This window comes from Papio anubis, chromosome 6 (assembly GCF_008728515.1).
Source record: "Papio anubis isolate 15944 chromosome 6, Panubis1.0, whole genome shotgun sequence".
NCBI classification, from domain to species: domain Eukaryota; kingdom Metazoa; phylum Chordata; class Mammalia; order Primates; family Cercopithecidae; genus Papio; species Papio anubis.
The window spans coordinates 24,249,345-24,267,829 of NC_044981.1; the positions used below are offsets into that span (position 1 = coordinate 24,249,345).

General features: G+C 37.8%; 1 protein-coding gene across 5 annotated transcripts in view; it reads right to left on the minus strand.

The window, feature by feature from the left end:
• Window positions 1-18,485, minus strand: part of DCDC2 (doublecortin domain containing 2) — a 188,493-nt gene that overhangs the window by 75,503 nt on the left and 94,505 nt on the right. The gene's annotated exons all lie outside the window — the stretch shown is intronic.

Below are 18,485 nucleotides of genomic sequence, written 5' to 3' on the forward strand. Positions count from 1 at the left end.
AATAGAATAACAAAACCCCTCTTACCTATTGCTTCAGGATGGCAGCTTATATGGAGCTGAGGGGCTAGTTTGGAAGGAAGGCCCAGACATGACCTGTTCTCACAAGTTGAATTAAATTGTCCCTGGCTACATGGCTGATTGTGCCAAGCTTTGGAAAGCCTATGGGGCAGGATCCCCATACAATGAGCTAAGTGTGGTTCTGGCCTTCAGGATTAGATAAGCAGACAGAGGCAACCCCAAACCACAGGAATGGGAATGGGGGTTGAGTGAACAGGGAAGAGAGAGAGTGAGAGAGATGAACAAACATGAGGGTCTACATTACGTCTTCTTACCATCTAATCTGCTTCATGATTTTGGTTAATATTTCCTGCTAGTCCCAATGCCTGTTTTTCATTTCAGAACTTAAATCTTCAATGCACATTAATAAGGTTTGTTAAGCAGCATCCAGCTAAAGATTACTCACCTCCTAACCAACATACACACTCCCACCCAAAAGATCTCTAAACAGACCAGCAGTTTCTGTGTTAGAAGCAAACAGTTGCCATAAACAGAAAATTCTCAATCTAGAAGGTAAAATCCAGAAGACTTCAAAATAAATAGACTATGCAGCGACTAATACTTAAAAATCTACTTCTGCTCCTAACATTACTAAAGGAAAGTTAAGAAATAGTGATCTTCCGGGTTTGCTTCTAACAGTTCAAATGAAAATATGACTATAAAATGATGTGGAACCAAGATGCCTAATCAAAGGATTTTCCTTCAAGAAAGTATGTGATTCATTTCAAAATAAATCAGGGATGGTGGGAAAAGGGCAGAAAACGTACCCACTGCAAAATTACCTGAGATGGGTAGAAATCACCCTGACCTTTCAACCATGAGGGAAGCTCACACAGCTGCCTCTGGGGCCCAAGACTCTCCTTCGTTTGATCTGGCTGGGTAAATGTCACCATGTTCAGTGAGAAAAACAAATTCTGCATCTGGAGGGCAAGGGCAGAATCACCCTTGGGTAAGAGCATGCAGTTGGTCTCCGCCACCTCCCAGACCCGCTCTCTGTGCTTTCTCCTACTTTTCCTCTCCATTCCCCACCTTAAAGGCCACTGCCCTTTGTCTCCCTCCCCCAGAGCCTGTCAGCTCCCCCGGGGTGCCCAAGACTGACTTTCCCTGGCAGTGGTCTGTGTTCCACAACATTCTTTCCTCCACGTGAAAACTCTGACAAAATCCCTCAATGCAAATCTTATGTAGCTCAAATGTAAAGTAGCATAATGGACTGAGGTGACACAGACCCTCTCCAGGTACAAATACCCAAAAACGCAAACAAAATGTGAACTCAAGAGTTTTATTTGGCTGGGCATGTTGGCTCACATCTGTAATCCCAGCACATTGGGAGGCCGAGGTGGACAGATCACTCAAGGCCAGGAGTTCGAGACCAGCCTGACCAACATGGTGAAACCCTGACTCTACTAAAAATACAAAAATTAGCTGGGTGCGGTGGCTGCTCCTGTAATCCTAGCTACTCAGGTGGCTGAGGCATGAGAATCACTTGAACCCGGGAGATGGAGGCTGCAGTGAGCTGAGATCATGCCACTGCACACCAGCCTCAGTGACAGAGGCAGACTGCATCTCAAAAAGTTTCATTCATAGCTGAGCTCAAAAGAAAGGGCAATCTCAGTGCTTCAAGGGGAAGTGGACAGAAACTTAGGTTCGAGGGGCTGGGAGCTAGGATTTTAAGGTCCACAAGTGGAGTGTTGGAACCCAGATCCCAGCATAAAACTGGGACCATTCCAGGGGTTCCAGATGTCTGAAAAATGCCAGTTGTCCACTAGACCAGAAAGTAGCAAGAAAACTTGGCATCTCTCTGGAGTCTTTGAGAAATCAAAGCTTCAACCATGTACTGTGAGAAAGGCTGTAAGATCTGTTTATACTAGTCAAGTGGTCAAGAAAACTCCAGCTAAGACATTAACCATAAAACTGGTCCCAAGCCAGGAAAGTTCCCATGGCCTCGCCTGAAGCAAATGAAAAATACTCTGAAGGGATGTTTCCTTATCCTAGACACACAAGACTGTCTTAGCAAAACAAATAAGACTTCCAGTTGAAGATTAAATTTACATATGATGTGTAGACACAACAAAGAGAATTAACATTTAGAGAACAGTAGAAAGAACAATTTTAAAAGAGATACTAAAAGTGCATTAAAATGATTAGAGAGATCAAAGAAAACAGAAACAATACTGAAAGAAACCAACAGTATAAACAAAAACTGGCAAATTTGAAAAAGTGTCTACCAGAACTATAGAAATGAAAAATACTGTCATTGAAATTAAAAATTCAATGGAAGGACTAAATACCAAATGGACAGATGAAATAGCTAATCCCAGCTGAAGAGAATATTTATTAGTGATCCGGTAGGATAGATTTTTTAAAATTTATTTTTATTTTTATTTTTTTTTGAGACAGAGCCTCACTGTTGCCCAGGCTGGAGTGCAGTGGCACACTGCAACCTGCACCTCCTGGGTTCAAGGGATTACAGGTATAAGCCACCACGCCCAGCCTGGAGGATAGATTTAAGGAAATCACCAAAAAGCAACAGACAATAGAGGTAAAAAAATAAAAATAAAAATAAATAAAAATAAATAAATCAAATCCCATCAAGCCAAATTCTAAGAAAGCAAGCTGAATATTTTTCCAGAAGATAGGTACAAATCATGAAATGATATACTATGTTTACTCTTCAAGGGTTATTTTTATTTTTAAAAAATGTCTATTATTCCAAATGACTAGATCTTGAGTGGTAAAATTTTAGAGAAAATAAAATAAATTCCCCAATCCATTTAAATTATACGTCATCTTAGATGGTATTCACTTAATGAACCTCATTGTAAGATCTGTTTTAGATAATGACAAGTCTTTTTTTTTTTTTTTTTTTTTTTTTTTTTTTTTTTTTTTGAGATGGAGTCTCACTCTGTCACCCAAGCTGGAGTTTGGTGGCATGATCTCGGCTCACTGCAACCACTGCCTCCCAGGTTCAAGTGATTCTCCTGCCTCAGGCCTCTAGTCGCTGGGATTATAGTCGTCAGCCACTATGTCCAGCTAATTTTTGCATTTTTAGTAGAGACAGGCTTTCACCATGTTGGCCAGGTTGGTCTCAAACTCCTGACCTCAGGTGATCCACCTACCTCAGCCTCCCAAAGTCCTGGGATTACAGGCGTGAGCCACCGCGCCTGGCCAGATAATGACACGTCTTAACTTGGTAAATAGGAAAGACAGAGGGTTGTTGTTGTTTTAATTAACTCTTGTGTTTCCAATATCCACATAAAAGCTTCCTCTTGTTTTGCTTCATGAAGCATATATAACTAAGTAAAGAAGAACTGTTGTGAAATGAGTCCCATTTTCTCACTAATTTTCATTCTAAAATCAGAAGTGTATACCCACAGAAAAAGGTAACCCCAAAAGAGATGAAAACATCCTGTAAAGCAGTTTGCTAAGACTCAGGCTGCTCTTAACATATGTAAAGGGAGTCAACTACTGCTATGTTTTGAGGAATCCCCAAAGACCACAGGAAAATCTCCAGCCAGTACCCACCACTTGGAATTCCACTAAAGTTATCCAAGCAAAGGATTGCTTGAGTCCAGAGTGTTGAGGCTGCAGTGTATCAGTTAAGATAGTTTGATTTAAGCATCTGCGGACTGAGCCATGATCGTGCTACTGCACTCCAGCCTCAGTGATAGAGCAAGACCTTGTTTTCTTGAATATCTGTATGTATATATATAAAATCACAGCAAATACTCATAACTTAGGGAAGAATTGAAAGACATTATTGTTTGGAACTTAGTGCAATTGAACTTACTGTAGCCTTTTCAACATGTAATTGCATTGGAAGGGTAAGGAACAAGAAACGGTTTGAGGGCCCTAGTCATCTAGAGATGGAGTACACTGAAGATGGGGTAGGCTAAGAAGGGAAGAACATATTGAGAAAAAGAAATATTCCAAACAAACTTTCTGAATAAAACACCATTCAGTCACTCACCGATATGTGCTGAGCTCCTTTCAATTCAGATTGGTTATATATCCTTATCACGCACATGAAAACATGTTGAAAGGGGAGCAGTTTGAAATATAGGTACATCAACAGACTATGGAGGCAGAGCACTCTATTTTGAAACTACGTTTCTTCATAGCTGTGTACTCTTAAAAATGTTCTTGGCCGGATGTGGTGGCTCACGCCTGTAATTCCAGCACTTTGGGAGGCCGAGGCGGGTGGATCACCTGAGGTCAGGGGTTCGAGATCAGCCTGGCCAACATGGTGAAACCCTGTCTCTACTAAAAATGCAAAAATTAGCTGGGTGTGGCGGCAGGTACCTGTAATCCCAGCTTCTCAGGAGGCTGAGGCAGGAGAATCACTTGAACTTGGGAGGCAGAAGTTGCAGTGAGCCGAGATTGTGTCATTACACTCCAGCCTGGGCAACAAGAGCAAAACTCTGTCTCAAAAATATTTTTAAAAATTAATAAATAAAAAGAATGTTCTAATGTTCTTTAACTGCTCTTCAGCTCAGTTTCTGCATCTGTAGATTGGAATAAAATACCTAAAATTGTTGTGGGTAGTAAAGGAAAATATGCTGTGAAGTTCTTGGTAGACCACCACCACCAGGCAGCTGCTCAACAAACGTAGCCACAGTTGTTACCACAGGACACTGTACAGTGCAGGGCAGGGCAGCAGGTGTTTCAAACACTAACTTCTTCACTTACCAGCTCTAGAACTTCACATACAACGTACATGGTCTGAACCTCTTCAAGCCCCGATTCCTTATCTGTAAAACTGAGATAGTAGCTGCTTCATAGCACTGTTATGAAAATTAAATTATACAACATGCACAAAGAACTCAGTATACTGCCTGGCACATAGGATGTCCTTAATCAATGGTAACTATTAGTATTATTTTGGGACACAATTTTCTGAAAACCAGTTTTGCTGGCAGGATATATGTGATTAAGCAAAGGTAAGACCTTTTGGAATAGTAAGATACTAAGAGGTAAATTTAATTTGTAATTCCCTCAAGGGCAGAAACATCTGTTTACTACATAACAGGTACTCCATCTATTAAATGATGACTTACCCATATGAAAAAATGCACTGACCTACCTCATATAAAAGACACAACAAATTAAAACGACTATAAACATTTTCAAAATATGAACTCCTGCATAAATATTAAATTTAAAAGGGAGCTCAATAGGGAATCACTAGTAAGATGTTTGAAAATATAAAGCATCTGTTTTCACATTATGCCAATTAACCTAATGCCCTTATTCCTTTACAACCATAACTACCAATTACCAATGCCCCATCCAGTGAGCAGCTTTAGTTTCTTTTTTGTACTTAATACTTTTAGGTATTTGTTTTCTAAATGAAATACCAAGTGTCAAGTGAGGTGACCATAATTTCCAAGGTTCTTTCTACTTTGATTTGTTATTCTTATTTAATATATTAAAACTCTTACAATAAGCCGCTCATTCTAAAGTGACTCACTTAATACCTGATGACTCCCTAAACAAAGGAATTAGCAGAGTGAAAGGCTCTGCTTTATAATTCTATTTTAAAAGTTAATGTGAGCTGATTGTTTTCAATGCTTCCATGATTAAAAATATACTGCAATCATAGCTCTGTGGAGATAGGTTTGACTTGCTGAAACCCATTTAACTAGCATTAATTGCTAAAATTCTATTTGGGGATCTGATAGTTTGAGTCCCATGTAAGAAGACAAGTCTCTATTCTCTGACACCTTTTTTAAATTCAATTGAAAAATTCAATACACTTTCTCTTCTAACATTTTAAAATAGAAAAGCCCCAGCTTTGCTCACAGCTGTGCTGCTATGATATACAGCAATGTAGCCTTTGATAATTTCAGAAGTTTCAAGATAAGGCAAAAGATGCATTGGTTGCACAAAATTCCCATATTTTAGGTTTCTATCTCCTATACTCTTATGTGTATTTTATCTAAACCTAAATAAATCCAACTAAAAGTGTAAAATTAAAAAATAAAAACATTAAGAGATTTAAAGACAGATTTAATTGTAATCATTGTGCATTATTTTGAAAACCACATCTCCTAACTGCATTTCTCAGGAATATCATACCCTTAACACGTTGTTTGGGGATAGTAGATATTCTACAAAGACTTGTCGAGTGAGTGTGGTCCCTCCCTGACTCCATTCCTCTTTATAATAGCCATATTGAAGTAGCAATATTATTTGAGTTGTAAATTTAAAGTTAAAGCTCTTCTTCACTGTTTCAGAAGGGAATGGCTGATTATAGTCTAATAGAATGAAATATATTGCTCACTTTAAGAATGGCTACCAGGTAGCAATGACTGAACATAGTCGTGGGCTCATCAATTAGCCACTGATGACAGCAGTATGCGCTTTAAGCACAATTGCAATTTGAGAGGTTTAATTAGTAGGTTGAAGTCCTTTTTTATTTTTTACCCTGGTTCTGGCAGCCTCCCTCCCCCATCCTCTGACCCTTCTCATCGTCTCTCACTGGACTGAGTCAGAGGTCAGCAGTGAGTGGGAGAAGACAATTGGCAAGAGCCTCCAGGCAAGTTGGAATCTATTAAGCCAGAGGTGAGTACAAATCGGTAACCTAAAAGCACCAGGCTAAAATCAACTGTCAACACCAGGTTGCATGGCCAAAGGAGAAGAGAATGGGGCCAAAAATAAGCAGAAGGTGGCCTGGGTGCTCTGTCCGTCATAGGCCCTTATCTGTGGCCAGTAATCACGGCTAAGACAGAGCACTAGGATGGGCCTGCTGTGCTTAAATGACAAGGATCCTACAGAGGTAAAAATTTTGCAAATATTATCCGCTTCTTCCCTATGGCAATGAAAAATATGTTCAGAACATTCATATATTCTATGCATTCAATTTCTAAAAGCATGTTGTCCCTTCTAGTGCTATAAGGCAAAAGTTACTGGTGGTAACATTATAATATACACAATCTGCATACACAAATATATTTATAAAATACATGAACAATTCTAAAAGACAGACTGCTTTAGAAGAACAGAAATAATACAAACTATTCTGCAAAGTATCATTTTCCAACTTATATCCTAATCCTTACACCTACCCTATTAATTCAGGAAAAAAAAACAAAAAAACAGAAAATATAAATCATACCCCTAAAGCACTCCTACACCAGGCACCAAAATTACATAGCATGATGATGCATAATTATGGCACTTTCAAACAGCATTTGAGAGTGTGTCACAAGCGATGAAAAATGTAATTTATTTCTACTGACAGATATTAATTGCTCTGTGTTAGAAAATTTTTGAACCATTACTGATAAGCAAAAACGGTAACATAAATGCCTTGAAAACAACTGCAAGGAAAGAGGTATAGTCTAATCATAAAACCTCCCATAGCACAAGGAAAGGCAATTTCTCAAACAGGACATCTATTATTAAAATTTGTAAATTGTTGCTATGACACAGTACGAAGAAGCTTAGATGAGAAGTCGCTTCCAGCAGGTCTAAAGTGTTATTAATCTCCAATAGCACTGGCTAATTGGAATTTAGAATTCTCTCCTGTTTCCTAGCAAATCGCCTTGGTTGAGGCAAAACTGGACAGTTTCAGGGAAACCTTCAAAACAGGAGGATACATGAAGAATAGCTTATTCCTTTAACAGTGAACCCCAAATGGCACAAATGAATTTCACTTGTGGTTTGAGAGCTTGTTGTGCTTTTCCTTAATAGTGCTATTATTATTGTTAATCGATTTTGGTCTGTTACTTTAGAGATTATAAGGTTGGACAGCAATGTTAGGTTACATTGGCTTCCACAGCTGGTATGGCTAGCCCTAAGTCCTCACAAACCTCCTGAAATTCTGCTATCTTAGAGAGAACTCTGGGATCCTTCCATCCCAGAGAACCCTCCATCCACCATCTTGACACCTCCTGACACCTGTGCTCTTTTCAGTTGCAGAATCTGCCTAAGCTAAACCTCACCTCTGCAGTGTGGCTTCAGCTCTCTGGTCTTGGGCACATTCTGACACCTGTGTCTGAATTCTGCTCTGCCTCCCTATGTCTCTATTTCTATCCACAGCACTGCTGGTCTCTTAAAAACCTAGGCTGTATTTCTTAAGCATTATTAAGTGAATCAACTCCCTTCTCCTAAGACTCTGTATTCATCTGTTATAATCTTTCTATGCACATTATCTCAAATCACATAATTTTTTCAAGATTTTACTGAACTCCTTCCAATTATATTCTGTATATAACCATCAGATAATTTTCCCAAAAATGTTACATTCACCACATCAAATCCCTGTGCACATATTCATCATCTCCAATGCCTTGCCTCTGTAGCTGCAGAACGATGTCTAAATATAATAGCTTGGCATTTCAGGCTCTTTATGACCTAGTCCCAGCCTACCTCTATGGACCAGGCCACTACTACTTCGTGCACTCATGTCGTCCTCTCCAGCCAAAGTAATTTATGAAATACAAACACAAAGTAGTTAAGTTTTCCTGTCGCTGAATTTTTATTCTGCAAATTCCCTATTTCCCATCTTTTGATTTCAGACCAAATACCAAGTTCCCTACAAAGCCATTCCAGCCCAAGTGACTGCACCTTCTTCTACCCTACGACACACATAGAGTTCATATTATATACTTCCTTGTGCTACTATTAAATCTGTATATTTAACTATCCTATAATTTCCAGCCAGCTCACAAGTCCCTTGACTGAACAATGTCAGGTATTTCAAAAATCCCATAACATGTGCTAATGAATGCCTGCTGATGGAGCTATCTGATAGGCTCCTTTAACAAATAAGGTCTAAAGGACACAAAGAAGACCATGCTGACCTGCTGAGCAAAGCTACAGAACAAAAGGGAAAAAGGGCAATGACTGAAACCAGAATTTTAAGGGGAAGACAGCCAAATGAAATCATGTGAAAACATGTATGGATCAAAAAGAAACTAGATCAAAAGAGGAAGCTCTGGTAAAAGCAAGCAAGAGGGCAAAGAGATTTAATGAGCAAAAAGGTAGAAAGAGGATGGTGAGGGGAGGATGAGCCTGGAGCCGTCTCAAAAACAAAGTACAAAATCAAAGAAATCTGACCTAATTGACAAATACACTGACACAGCACTCAGCAGTGATAACACAAAAACATTCCTCAAGTACCTCTGGAATTGTTACCAAATTTCACCCTATGCTGAGCCATAATACAAGTCTCAACAATACAAAGAGACTAAAATAATTTATGTTCTCTCACCACAGTGGAATTAAGCTAGAAATCAACAACAAAAGGAACACCAGAAAATGTCAAGCTGGTTTGAAATTAAGTAAGGCCATTCTAAATAACCCTGGGTCAAAGAAAAAATGACACGGGAAATTTCAAAACATTTTACATAAATAATGAAAATAAGACAAATCAAAACATGTTGGATATAGCTAAAGCTGTGATAAGAGGGAAATTCATGGGCTTAAATGTAATATTAGGAAAAAAACAAGGGCTAAAGATTGATGCTCTATCCATTTCCAGAAGATACACAAAGAATAAGTCAAACTCAAAGAAAGGTGAAGAAAGGAAATAAATATAAGGGTAGACATTAAATACTAAATAAAACAAATGTACAATAGAGAAAAATCTAAGTCAAAAGCTAAACTGATTATAAAAAAAGAAAGCATAAAATACAAATGTGAGAATAAAAATAGTACATTACTATAGATCCTACAGACATTTTCTTTTAAAAGAAGATACAAGGAATACCTTCACACACATTTTAAAATTTATGTGAAATGAGCTTTACAAACATAATGTATCAAAACTGATGCTGGGAAAAATGTAAATACAGACATGGATCATTTAACAGGGATCCGATCTGAGAAATGCATTGTTAGACGATTTCATTGTTGTGTCAATATCATAGAGTGCACTTACACAAACCTAGATGGAATAGCCTATTACACAACTAGGGTATGTGGTAAGCCTATTGCTCCTACACTACAAACCTATACAGCATGCTACTATACTGAGTGCTGTAGGCAACTATAACACAATGGTAACTACTTGTGCTTCTAAACATAGAAAAAGTAGAGAAAAAAAAATATGGTATAAAAGATTTAAAATGGTTATCTATATAAAGCATTTACCATGAATGGAGCTTGCAGGACTGGAAGTTGCTCTGGGTGAGTCAGTGGGTCAGTGGAGAGTGAAGGTGAAGTCCTAGGACATTACTGCACACTATGGTAGACTTTATAAATGATGTATACTTAGGCTACACTAAATTTATTAAAATAACTTATTTCTTCAATCATAAATTAACCTTAGCTTACTGTAACTTTGTTATAAACTTTTTAATTTTTTAACTTTTTGACTCTTTGTAACAAAGTACACATTGTACAGCTGTACAAAAATATATTTTATTTATATTCCTATTCTATAAGCTTTTTCTATTTAAATTTTGTTTAATTTTTGAAACTTTTTGTTAAAAACTAAGACACAAACACACACATTAGCCTAGGCCTACACAAGGGCTGGATCATCAACATCACTGTCCCACTGGAAGGTCATCAGGGGCAATACTGCAACTGGAGCTGTCACCTTCTACGATAACAATGCCCTCTTTTGGATACCTCCTGAAACACCTACCTGAGACTGTTCTACCTATAACTTTTTTTATAAATAGAAAAACAGTCTAAATTAACAATAAAAATACAGCATAGTAAATAAACAAGTAGTAGAGTTATCTATTATAATTATCAAGTATTATGTACTATTCTTAATTATTTGTGCTTTTATACGACTGGCAGCACAATAAATTTGTTTATTGTTTACACCAGTGTCACCACAAACACATGACTAATGCATTGTGCTATGACACTATGATGGCTACAACATCACTAGGCAATAGAAATTTTTTATCTCCATTGTAATCTTGTTGGGCTACTGCCATATATGTGATCATTAACTAAAAGATTGTTATGTAGCACATGGCTGCATAGTACATCCCCAACTTAAAATGATTTTATTTAAAATTTTTTTTGCAATGACGTGAAAGTGATAGGCATTCAGGGCACTCCTCAACTTAATATAGGCTAAGTCAGACCTGAAATTAAAATTATCACATAACAAAAACTCCAGGTCTAAACGGCTACATCAGTCAGGTATCAAAAAAATAAAATATCACAGCCAATTGGTTCCAGAAATGCAAGGTTAGTTTGATATCCCAAAAATCAATGTAATTCACATTACAAAAAAAATAAAAAATCATTTTGACAGATACAGAAAGGACATTAATGCTCAATATTTTAAAGATTGATGTATATATTTAATTTAGTCCCAATCATAATCCCAGCAAGTGTTTTGGGGGGAACTGGGAAATTAGGAAGTTGATTCTAAAATGTATATGAAATAAAAAGGACCTAGAATAAAGAAGGAAATCTTAAAGAAGAACTGAATATGCTGAAGGATTTATACCACCTGGTATCAAGACATAAGGATGATAAAGCTAAAATAATTAAGGCAGTGCAGCACAAAGATAGATAGCACACCAAGGGACCAGTATAGAGAGAACAGAAACAAATTCACATATAGATAAATATGTAAGTTAAGACGAAGGTGACACCACAATGCAGAGGGAGTATTGTGGCATTTTCAACAAATTGTACAGCATCAACTAGATATTCACATGGAGAAAAACTAATCTTGACCCCTACTTCACACCATGCATAAAAGTCAATTCCAGACAGATTGTAGCTTTAAAAGTAGAAGGTAAAATAAGTTTATATCCGAGTCATAGCACTGGGGGAAAAAAAAAAAAAAAGAAAAAGGAAAACAAGCTTCCAGAAGAAAACATAGGAAAAACATTAATCCTAAAGGAAAAGTTAATAAATTATACTTTGTTAAGATTAAAGACTTCTGGACTTCTGTCCTACACAAAAAAGTCATTGAGCAAGTGATAAGACAAGCCACAGAATGGGAAAAGATATTTTAGATACATGTATTCAATAAAGGAATCACAAATAACTCTTACAAATCAATATGAAAAAGGCAGACAATACAACAGAAAAATGGACATGAGGCTTGAATAGGAGCTTCACTAAAAAGCACCTTGGAATGGCCAAAAGATATATGAAAAAGTATTCAAACTATCATTATTCAACAGGAAATGGAAATTAAAACCACAGTGAGATGCCACTACTCATCTGCTAGAATGGCTAAATTTTTCTTTTAACTGACAAGAATGAGTGTTGGTGAGGCTGTGCAGCAACTTGAATTTTCATACATGGCTTTCAGGAGTGTGAACTAGCATGACCTCTTTGGAACAGTGTTTGTCAGTATCTACTAAAGATGAAGTATGCAAATCATGTGGCCCAGCAATTCAACAGAAATACACATGCTTACTAAAGGAAAATAGAAAAACCGTTTATAGCAGCACTACTCATTCAAGCCCCAAACCGGAAACAACACAAAACTCAAACAACTGGGGACTGCACAAAGTAGGGTACAGTCACACATGGAGTCCCATGCTGCTATATAAGAATAACAAACTATTGTTATGGTCAAAAAAATAGAAGAATAACTTTCAGTAAAAGAAACCAAGCATAAAAGGTTGCAACATAGTATGTGGTTTTATTTTTAAAAGTTTAAAATAAGAAAAACTAGTTTATGAAAATAGAAGTCAGAATCAAGGTTTTCTTCCTCAGGTGATATCTAGACTAAAGATGCAGAGGAAGGGGCTTCTCAGACGCTGGACATGTTGTATTTTTTTATCTGATTGATTACATTAGGTCTATTTCATCTGTGGACATTCATAAAAATACTTATGATTTAAGCACTCTTTTGTATGTACATTATATATCAATAAAAAGCTTATTTTTATTTTCTTAAAATTTTTAATTTTCTTTTTCTAATTTTATTCTTTACAGAGGTAATCAAGTTAAACAGCTTATTTTTTAAATGTGCCCCTGTTGCATGTGTGTATGTCCGTGTAAACAGCTGGAAGCTCAGATGAAAAGACTCTCCAAATGTTGGGTATTTCTGCTAGTTGGAACCAGACAATACAGCACATGAAAAAAATAAACACGTAAAAGAAGAAAGATTCATCAGAAAGCCAACAATTGTCCCTTTATAAAAACATGTTTGGGAGGCCACTATTTAAAGTTATGCCCCATCATATAATGTGAGAAATTAGAAATGTAAATAACCTTTAGTCCAAAGTGGCTTTTAAATCCTCTAATAATGGAAAATCCGATATCATGTAGACAGCACTACACAAAGAATAATTTTACATTATAAATTGAGGAAAATTCATCAACTCAGTTTGCTTTTAATAGCTTCCATTTTTTACTGGTATCTTCCTAAGGCTGTTATCTTGGCAGCACAGTGCACCAGTTCTGGGGCCACTCAACCACGTTGACTTTTTAATAAAATTGTAACAAGATTAATTTTTCAGTTTTCTCTACACAGAGCCATATATTGCACCTAAGCTCTAATATTGATTTCTTAAGTCAAATAAATGGTCTTTTCTCTAACCTATTACTTCTCCTTGCATTTAAATAAAATGCCTCTGCTTACATAGATACATATCTACTTTGCCTCAACATTGTGGTGGAGGCCCTGTTAATCTCTGTGCCACTGGAAAATGTTTGATTAGCAAATCTGATTTAATCAAGTTAACCTTGATTAAGAAATATCATCATAAAGAACTGCAATGCCTAATCTTCAAATAAAAACATGGCAAAAAGTATACAATGTGTGAAAAAATTCAGTCATTCTCTCATCAAGCTCTTCAGAGAGCAATGTGTTATAAACCAAGCCAGATCACGGGCTCACGAAGTAGAAAAGGACAATAATAAGCAGGAGCCCTGGCTCTCAGAGTTCACGGACCAGTGGAGAGAAAGGGCATGAAAACAACCTGTTCAATTACAACGTGATACACCTGCTATAAAGTTGTGCCCCACTAGGAGGCAGAGCAAAGAAAAAGCTCAACTCTGGGAGTCTCAGGAAAGATCTTACAGAAGAGATGATGCCACCGTTAGTCTTAAAGAGAATAAAGTTACGGGTGTTCTAGACAGTTGCAAAGAGACATACAAAAGACATGCGATCGAGAAACTAAAAAATGTTTTGTATGCCAGATGCTCATGTAGGGAGGCTTGTGGAAGAAGCCTGAAGTTAGAAAGAAAGGCCATGAAAGTGAGAAGTTTCTAAAGAAATTTCAACAGAAAAGTTTTGTGTTTTTAGAGCACTCTGGCAGAGCTCTGATGGACAGATAGGGAGGGAGCTCGAAGGCCATCTGAAAAAAAGGCTGCAGTAGTCTGCATTGAAAATAAGGAGCTTAAATCAGGGATGGCCAGGAAGGACCCGATTCAAGGGACTCTGAGAATATGGAATCAGTGAAAGCCAGCTGATTGGGTGTGAAGAATGAGGGACGGAAAAATCTAGGATGACTCTAAAGTTAACTGGATTAAAATGGTGTAACAGGAGACATGGAGGGGATTAGAAAGGAATAAGGCAGGGACTGCTAAACATCCTGAATTAGCACCACAACATGGAAACTACTGTCAACAAATGTGAACCTCAGAGAGCCAATCCTTCAAGATGAATCCCGAGTGACTCATTGGGTCTAAATTTAAAATAGAGCCAAGTAGCCATTTACTGACTAGAGGTCACACACATAACTCTGAACCCCCAGAAAACCTACTGTTCAAATTCTGTTCAACTTTGGGACCCTCAGAGTCACCTGAACCAACCAATCAGAGCTCACCTGCCTCAACCAATCAGGGCTCACCTGTACCAACCAATAGGAGCTAAGCAAGTTTGAATCCTTCATTTGCATAAATGACCTTGGGCAGGAACTTGTGCTATAAAACCTGAACCCTCTCTTTGTTCTCTAGAACACATCTTCATTGTGCACTAAAGGCTGCATCTCCTTGGTTTGCAAACTGTTCACAGGAATAGTCTTTCCTCGAAATTCCTTTTCAGAGAACTTTTCTTCATACTATGAACTCCTCTCCTCTCCCCGCTTTCCACTAACATGGGTCACACTCAGATGTCTAGCTGAGTGATATCCTGAGATAGGGGATATGTAAAGAAAACAGTATATGGGGGAATCCAAAGTTTGCAGAATTTTTTAAAATTTTGTACATGTAGGATATATGTGACAAATCAAGGTAAAAATTTAAAGTTGTCAGAAATATGGGCCTTAATATAAGAAGAAATGTGTTTCCAGGCTCAGATCTATAAAGAGGCTGTTGAGAATGTGTCGAGGGCCTTTTAGTGAGGGATACATAACAACGAAAAATGAAAGTTTTGTTGTTTAGTAAGTGATGGTCTTTAGAGTAAATAGTGATATTCACAGTCACCATTATGATTTTTAGAAGAGTGTGTGGCAACTTTTAAGCTAATGTGAAAAAGCATATGAAAATAACATAATAAGGTTAAACTAGCAAGGAAAACCCTTCCGAGCATCAAAAAGAAAACAAAAATAGCAATTGTCTATTGTCCATAAAGCAAATTTCTGAACAATCTCTGCCCTCCCCTGTTCATATTAAATTAAATTGCTTTTCCAATTTGAAGGGTTAACATTTAACTACTCTTGGTTTAAAATACATTAGAGATTTAAATTCTGAAACTGGTCCTTGTTTTATCTTCTTCTTTCTTTTTTCAAAATTCTATGCCTAGAGAGAATTTCCAGTCTCAGCAGTCAGATTTAACCTCTCGCCCCTGTGCTCTCAAAGCCTTGTTCGGTAACTATTCTGCTGCTTGCAATAATCCTACCTTGACTTAGAAACACTTCTGAATCTCCAACTCAACTGTAAGTTTCATGAGAAGAAAACAAACCAGTATTTTCCCATTTTTATGCCTCTCCTCTCAGTACTCACCATGCTGACAATAAAATTCAGTGGGGCTTAGGAGTAAAGAGAGTAACATAGAGGCTAACTGGTCTTAAAGAGAATGAACGCTTAAGGTTATTTTTAGTTTTTTTAATTTTTATTAGAGCAAGAAATGATTCTGTCTACCCAACTAACTTTTTACTTCCCTCTCTCCTTCTACTCCTTTCCAGTCCTACTGATCTTCTTTTAACTTTTTCATCATCTTCCAAGAAACTTCAGCTTTTGGCTTCAGAACAGTGGCAACTGAGTCTTGGGAGGGGGAGGACACAAAACTATAAGGGGCAGCTAACTAGTGAAGCATGAATCAATAATGGGTTGCTGGTTCCCACCTCTCATCTCTAGGCTCTCTCATCTCTGGTACTAAAGTTCCTCGTCTTTGACTTAGAGACCAGTCCAACCAATTCATATCTCCTTACATAGATACTGCCTCTTTTGGCACTTTCTACTTTACAAAAGTGTTTTCTCAGTCATATTCATTAATGTTCCATTATTATAAAAATGCTAAATAACCATAATCATGCTTCTAAATTATAACCTCAGGGTGAATGTAGGAATAAAGTCTAAAGAGAATTTGATTATTCTCCCAACTAATTTCTAAAAATTAAAAAGGCAGCTTGCCTCACAGTTGAACAGCTGCCTTATATCCATCTAGTTACCAAAGAAGCTTTATTCCTCTGTCCCTTCTGTCTGAGGCTTGCTCAGAAAATAAAAATTTCTAAGAGGTGAACTCATCCATCTAAAAGTTACAGAGTGCTGTACTAATTAAGTCTGGAACTCTGTTTTAGTTAGCAAACCTTACCAAATTGAAAATATAATAAATCTCAACCATGCTGGGACAAAAAGTGCCAGAGAAAATATGGAGACCATTTGTCAATGATGGTGCTCATTGGTTCCTTTCAAGTTTTTCTCCTGGGAGGCTACTCTTCTTGTCTCCCAGAACAATGACAGCCCACACCTCTTATTCCAAAATTGGATTGAATTATTGAGAACTCTGGTACCAGTGAGGGGTAAATGACAGAATTCTTTTACTTAAGAGAAACAGTCATTGTTCCCTTTTGCTCCTAATACATTCTTTGTCTAGTCTGACATGGAAACTGTCTGTTCTTTTAATTGGATCTTTTAAACAATTCTGCAGTTACAGAAGAATAGTCATTCATTTTAAGTTTGCAAAATTTTCACCTCATACAAAAAGAACAATTTTAGAATTCTCAGCTACCATCTTCTCCATATCCTTCGTTAAGTACATTTTAAATCAATTTCTTTTTTTTTCTTTTTTTTTTTTTTAGTGTTCAACTACTCTACAGAATGTCTCTACCTTTGTTTTTGATCTGAGATGTCAGCGCTCTTTTTATTTTTACTAATGTTATGCACACAAGGTTTGTAACTTCTTAGCCCAAGCCAAAGTTCTATGGCAGCTTTGGTGGACAGTTCTCATATGGTTTGAGGTCTTTCTACCTCAAGTTCCTGAGTCTCTCTGCCTGAATCTCTTCTCTGGCCAGAGAAGCATGTTCAGCCTGAGTATGGGATGGCCCGAAGTGCCAGGGAGGTAATTCTCCAAGTAAAGTCCTCAAGCAGCAAAGGGTGGTAATCGGCAGACAGACATCCCAGTTTCCTTGATCCTGCATGGGACAATTCTAAGGTGTGTTTCATGGGATTTCTCTGATAGGGTTCCAGCAGGACTAAGTGCCCAGAGGAGTAACTTTTTCAATAATACCCCTCCTTATTGACTTTTCTCATCCTTATGTCTTACCTGCCCCTGCTTTCCAAGGTCAATTCCCAAATGAATTGCTTGCACCCAAGTCCTTTCCTCAGCTCCTTATCTACTAAGCATAGCTTTTGGTGAATCCCAAATTAAGATAAGCAGGCATCAGACATCTTAACAGCTGCAATTAACATAAACAATCAATGAAGTAGCCCATTCAAAATTCCAGTTGAAAAGTATCTCCAACCAAAAATTCTGTCAGGAAACGAGGCAGAGCAAGATGGCCAAATAAAACCCTCCAGCAATAATTGTCCACTGCCCTAACAGGAACACCAAATTAACAGCTATGCATACAAGAAAGCCCCTTCATAAAAAACAAATATCAGGTAAGCAATCACAGAGCCTGGTTTTAACAGCATATCAAGGAGAAAGGCACTGAATATGGTAGGAAAGACAGTCTTGAATTGCCTACACCACCCCACTCCCACCCCCCAGCAGCAGCCTCGTGACACCAAGAGAGAATCTGTGTGTTTGGAGGAGGGAGAGCACAGTAATTGTGAGATTTTGCATTGTAACTCACTGCTGCCCTGTCACAGCAGAAAGCAACATGGGGCAGAATTCAGCCAGTGCCCGTGGAAGGAACATTTAGACCAGCCCTAGCCAGAGGGGGACTGTCCCATCCTAGCAGTCAGAACCTGAGTTCAAACTAGCCCCATCACTGAGGGCTAAACTGCTAGAGTGCTTAAACAAACTTGATAAACTTAAATAAACTTGAAAGGCAGTCTAGACCACAAAGACTGCAACTCCTGGGAAAGCCCTGGTGCTGTGCTGGCCTTGAAGCCAGTGGACTTGGGGTGCACACAACCTAGTGAAACACCAGCCGGGG